Consider the following 6501-nt stretch of genomic DNA (forward strand, 5'->3'; position numbering starts at 1 on the left):
ACTTCCCTGTTCTGAGCTTCATTTTGCTCATATAAGATAAAGGCATTGGATGAGATAACCTCTATGGTCTCTTCTAGCTTTAAATTATACAATTTGGACAATGAAACCATAACTTTAACCTCATTATTATGAAATAACGTAGGTAAAGTATATTACTGGCTTTAAGGCCTCTTTCTGGCCACTACATCATGCTGCTTCCTTAAATGTGAGCTATTTTTACTATTACTATTATTGGTAACAAGGTATACATAATTGAGGATTGTCCATAAAGGTAGGAAGGTCAGACTTTAATTCCTGCCTCTGATAGATAACCTAGGTAGATGACTTAGGCAATTCTTTAAAACTGTAAGTAATAAAGAAAGTACACATATACATTACGGGAGGCTAGGTGGAGCAATTGATAGAGTACAAGACTTAGAATCAGGAAGATTTCCCTTTGTTTGTTCAAATTTGGCCTCAGACACTTACTAGCTGTGTTACCCTGGGCAAGTTATTTGACTCTGTTTGCCTCAGTTTCCTCATCTTTCATATGAGCTGGAGAAGGAAACAGTAAGCCACTCCAGTATCTTTGCCACCAAAACCCCCAATGGGATCACAAAGAGTTGGACATGACTGAACAGCAGAAATTCTACATTAGTAGAGGATGTTTTCTTCACTTGGGAGATCCTCACACAAAGAAATCATATAGCAGAGCCTATCTCCTATTATTTTTCTTATTCATCTTGCTCTCCTCATCATTTTTTCTCCTTATTTTTTTTAAAGGGATTCTAATAGAAATTGTCCTGGAACAAGATGCTATCCTACCATTATTCGTGCATATAGAAAGATATGTTCAGATAGATATAATGATGATGATCATCATGATCCTACCTACTAAAGTATTTCCTGGTGGTTAGAACCAGAAGATTGTTTTCTTTCATAAACTACCAGAGAACAATTACTCAAACTAGTTAATACAAACTTCAAAATAAACTTGAAAATTCAGCCTTCCACAAAAAGTTGTACCGGAACTAGACCATCATCTGAGAATGCACTCTTGCCCAAACATCAAAGTGATCCATAAAAAAATATAAGAACTACATTTTGGATAGATGGTATCATAGAAATATTTATAATTTGCAAAACTATGTATAGTGAAAAACTTCCAAAATATGGAGACTTAGATAATTAAATCAGAAATATTTGGGAACAGGATAACATACATATCATCTCTGTCACCCTATCTACTACTGGAATTGTCCTGAAGAGAGTTTCAGTGAGCCTGTATAAGATGAGGGTTCATTCCATTACCTTTATTCTATTACAAAAAAAAAGGTTTTCTTTTTTTTAAGGTAACACAATTTTAAAATCAATTATTTTTAACATTCTTTTTTGAGTTCCAAACTATCTCTTTCCTTTTAATTTCCATTTCTCTAATCAATAATGATTGAGAGCATTTTAAATATGACTTTCAATAGCTTTGAATTCTTCTGAAAACTGACTGTTCATATCCTTTGACCATTTGTCAGCTGGAAAATGGCTATCATTTTTACAAATCTGGGTCAATTCCCTATTTGAGAAATGAGACCTTTATTAGAGAAACTTGCCATAAATTTTTTCCTAGTTTCCAGCTTTTTTGTAATTGTGACTGCATTAGTTTTGCTAGCAAAACCTTTTAATTTCATGTAATCAAAATTAATCATTTATTATTATGAAAGTATTAATTTAGACAGTCTTCATTTGATCCTCTGATTCCTGTGATCCTCTCTATCTCTTCTTTGGGCATAAACTTCTCCCTTGTCCATTGATTTGACAGATACATTTTTCCATGTTATTCTAATTTTCTTATATCACCTTTTGTCAAATTTGTTTTTATTCTTTTTGACCTTATGTTGGTATATGGAGTAAGATGTTGGCCTATTCTTAGTTTCTGCCAAACTGCTTTCCAGATTGCCTAGTGGTGTTGTCCTTTGTCCTCAAAGAGGACCAAAATGACATCACCATGATGAAGTTTCAATGTGTACGACTGTGGCTGATCAGACCAATACAAGCTTGAGCCTAGAATGCTCTACCACAGATTGGGCACAGATAGTCCATGTGAGCATTTGGGGTGGATACTCCAAATTTGCACATCCTATATTTCCTTTGTTCTGTTTTCCTCATAGAGGACAGCATCTTTTCTGACATGGGCATGCCGTGCTGAATGGTCCTGTGCCAGTGTCTCCCACATCACACAATCAAATCCAAAGTTATTGAGACAGACCTTGAGAGTGCCCTTTTATCGTTTCTTTTGACCACCCTGTGATAGCCTGCTCCATGCTAGTTCTCCATAAAATAGTCTTTTTGGCATGCATACATTTTGCATTCAAACAACGTGACCAGCCCATTGGAGTTGCACTCTGCAAAGCATAGTTTGAATGCTTGGCAGTTAATTCAAGCAAGGACCTCAGTGTCTAGTACCTTATCCTGCCAGGTAATTCTCAGAACCTTCCTAAGACAGTTCAAATGGAAGCGATTCAGTTTCCTGGCATGGTGCTAGTAGACTGTCCATGTTTTGCAGGCATACAACAATGAGATCAACACAATGGCTCTGTAGACCTTCAGTTTGGTAGTCAGTCTAATGCCTCTTCTCTCCCAAACTTTTCTTTGGAGCCTCCCAAACACTGAGCTAGCTCTGGCAATTAGTGTGTCAACCTCATTGTCAATGTGTACATCCCCGAAAAGTACACTACCAAGGTAAGTGAATTTATCCACAGCATTCAAAACTTCTCCATTTGTTGTAACTGATGGTTCCATGTATGGATGGTGTAGTGGTGGCTGATGGAACACCTGTGTTTGCCTAGTAAGTTTTGTCAGATAGTGATTTCTTGTCTCTAATACTTGCATGTTTAGGTTTCTCACACATTAGATTACTATGGTCACTTACTACTGTGTATTGTATACATAATCTATTTCCTTGTTACACCACTCTATGTCTTAGCCAGTACCAAATTGTTTTAATAATTACCAATTTGTAATATGGTTTGAAATCTAGTACTTCTGGGTTGCTTTCCTTCACTTTTTTATTTCATTCATACCCTTGATATTCTTGATCTTTTATTCTTCCAAGTGAATTTGGTTATTATTTTTTCTAGCTCTAAAAAATAATTCTTTGATACTTGGATTGGAATGGCACTGAATAAGTAAATTAAATTAGGTAAAATTATCATTTTTATTATTTTGGCTTGATTTAGCAGGGACAATTAAGACTTCTCCCAATTGTTTAGATTTGTATTTATTTGCATGAAAAGTGTTTTTTAATCATGTTCATTACAATCCATGTTTGTCTTGGCAGGTAGACTCCCAAGTGTTTACAATGCCTATGATTATGTTAAGTCGAATTTCTCTTAATATCTCTTTTTGCTGGGTATTGTTGGGAATATATAGAAATGTTGATGATTTATGTGGGATTTTTTATGTCCTGCAACTTTCCTGAAGTCACTAGTTTTTTCAGCTAGTTTCTTAGTTGATTCTCTAGGGTTTTCTAAATGTTCTATCATATTACTCGTAAGGAATGATAGTTTTGTTTCCTCATTGCCTGTTCTAATTCCTTCAATTTCTTTTTCTTATCTTATTGTGATAATAGATAACCTGACTTTACCCCAATCTTATTGGGAAGGCTTCAAGTTTATCCCCATTACAGATAGTGCTTACTCTTGGTTTTATTTTTTTTTCAAGAAACCTTCCACTCTCCAGTTCATCTTTATTACTCATATATCCAGAATAATCCATTATACAAATCTTTCAAAATAACTAAATATTACAAGAATAGTTTACAACATAGCTCTGATTGCACAAACACTCAGACACAGGAAATCATTTTTATGAATACATTGGTTTTCTTTTAAGAATACTTTAATACAGAAAATAGGTCTTTGAACATCTTAGAGCACAGTTCAGTAATCAGACTCCTATTAGTTATGATAATGACTTATTTCAGGTTTTCTAATGTCATTTAACACAGTACATTAATCACATCCAAAGCAGTACTGAGACAAAGCTTTTTGTCTGTGTGTGTCTTACTTTCAAATACTGTTGAGTCTACAAAGTTCAAAGGACTTTAGGTCTTTTGTACTGATCTGTGAAAGAATTCAAGCATTCTGTTGACTAGGAGAGTTCACTTAAAACAGCTTTCCTTCTGAAATCACCTAGTTTGAACGTTAAGGTGTCTCACTAACCCTTAACTGGCAGCATTATCTTTTTCATTCTGAAACAGGTTAGATTATCTAGAATTTTATGCCCCCTGACTAGGTAGGTTTTTACATTCCACCTACAGCTCCTAGACCATAAAGTGGAACTCCAGAAACTAATGTTAAATACAAACTTTAAGAAAGTTAACGTTTTTGACATCGTTTGGAGCAAAGAACCACATTACATTCATTCGAGGTCTCCCCCAGGTTGAATATGATATTAAAAACTAATAACAAAAATAAAGTATAAGGATATGGTAGTAGTCCTGTAATATATTGAAAGACTGAAAAGCTTAAATGCTGAGGTCAACATAGGGGGTTATATACACCCAAGTCCAAACTGTTTTCATCAACAGGCTCTATTGACAGTTGAGTTCAATATTTGGCAAACATTCCTTTCTAATGTTTGTAGCTATAGTCTGCAAATAGCAACCTACCCACAGCAAGCAACTATCTGTACTGGGCAAGCTGTAAAGAACACTGATTATACCAGGATTTATGGGATAGATAAATACTCAGCTGAGATTATGTGTCTGGGACACCATTTATTTCCTAGGCCATATGAAGTTTCCTTGGCTACAGGAAAGAAGTATTCATTTGACAAGATTTTCTGTTAACATTATTAAAACCAAGAGTCAAGTAGTAACCTACATCCAAAACTGAGATTCTAAGCACCCACCTCAATGACATCACACTCTCAAAACATGCTTGTCTGTTAGGACATTAAACATGAATTCAGGGGTGGGATGCAGTTCCGCCATTTTTGAACCACACCTCCCCAAAAGTTTCTATTTCACTTCAAAGTAACAAGTTGCTATGGGATTTCCTCCTGCTGCCCTGAAGCTGGAAAAGTACAACTACTCTGTAATACGGCAAGCATTCAATCACATTATACTGGGTCACATTTGTATAGAACTAGCAGACTGTTAATAGATTTTTATTCCAGTGATTTTGCAAATTCAGCATAGTCAATGTAGCCATCATTGTTCTTGTCATCATCCTTCAGAACATCATCTATCAAGTTCATCAGTTCTTCTTCCTTCATGGCTGGAGCCTGCTCCCCTCCTTCCTCCTTATGGACATGAGAGATAGAAGTGGCAAGTTCTAAGCCATCAAGCAAATTATTGCCATCATAGTCATGCATCTTGAAGTAATGGAGCTGCAGCTCTTGTGGAGACATCTCCTACTCACTTTTCTCAATGACGCCTTTGAGGTGTTCCATGATGTGCTCTTTGTCCTGCACCATGTTCTCATCCAGGCGAACATCAGCATGGCTATGGCTGTCCACATGTTCTTCTGCCCGAGCACTCAGGAAGCCGAATGCCCCCAGGAGGCAGCACAGGACAGTGGCTCTAAGCATCTTCCATGAGCTTAAATATGTGTCTAGGCTGGGCTGCCCCACCGGAAGCTGCCCCCAGGCCAGAGTTGGGGAGCCCGGAGCCCCAGAACCCAGCCCCCCTCAAGTCACCCAGGCTGCAGTCAGTGAGCCAGGGTCTGGCAGCCCTGAATTCTGAGCCCACCAGACAGTTCCTCTTACTCTTGGTTTTAGATAGATACTGATCATTTTAAGAAAAGTTCCATTGATTCCTATGCTGGGAAATGGGTGTTGTATTTTGTCAAAAGCTTTTTCTGCATCTATTGAGATTGTCATGTGATTTTTGTTGTTTTATAACTGATATGGTTAAGTATGCTAATAGTTTTCCTAACATTGAACCAACTCTGCATTCCTGGTATAAATCCTACCTGATCATAGTGTATGATCTTTGTGATACATGGCTGTAATTCCCTTGTTAGTAGTTTATTTAAAATTTTTGCATTGATAGCCACTAGGAAAATTGGTCTGTAGTTTTCTTTGTCTGTTTTTGCTCTTCCTGATTTGGGTATCAAAACCATTTTTGGGTCATAAAGAGAATTTTGTAGGACTCCTTTACCTTTTTTTGTTCAAATAATTTTTTATGGTATTAGAATTAGTTCTTTAAATATTTGGTAGAATTTGCATCGTTGGACCTGGAGATTTTTTTTCTCTGGGAGTTCATTGATGGCTTTTTCAATTCCTTTTTCTAAAATAGGGTTATTTATCTCCTCTTCTGTTAATCTGGGCAGTTCATATTTTTATCAATATTCATCCTTTCATTAGATTTTCAGTTTTCCTGGCATATGATTGGGCAAGGCAGTTCCTAATAATTTCTTTCATTTCATCTTCATCAGGGTAGCAATCTCCAGAAGATTAAATATAAAAGAAGAATAATAGAATATTGATTTGTCCTGGGACTGTTTCTCTTTTCATTGTCTC

General features: G+C 36.3%; 1 pseudogene; it reads right to left on the minus strand.

Moving 5' to 3' along the window:
• Nucleotides 1–5129: 5129 nt before the first annotated feature.
• On the minus strand, nt 5130–5583 carry LOC140500765 (multiple coagulation factor deficiency protein 2 homolog pseudogene; annotated as a pseudogene).
• Nucleotides 5584–6501: the final 918 nt, after the last annotated feature.

Source organism: Notamacropus eugenii, chromosome 4 (assembly GCF_028372415.1).
Source record: "Notamacropus eugenii isolate mMacEug1 chromosome 4, mMacEug1.pri_v2, whole genome shotgun sequence".
Classification (NCBI taxonomy): domain Eukaryota; kingdom Metazoa; phylum Chordata; class Mammalia; order Diprotodontia; family Macropodidae; genus Notamacropus; species Notamacropus eugenii.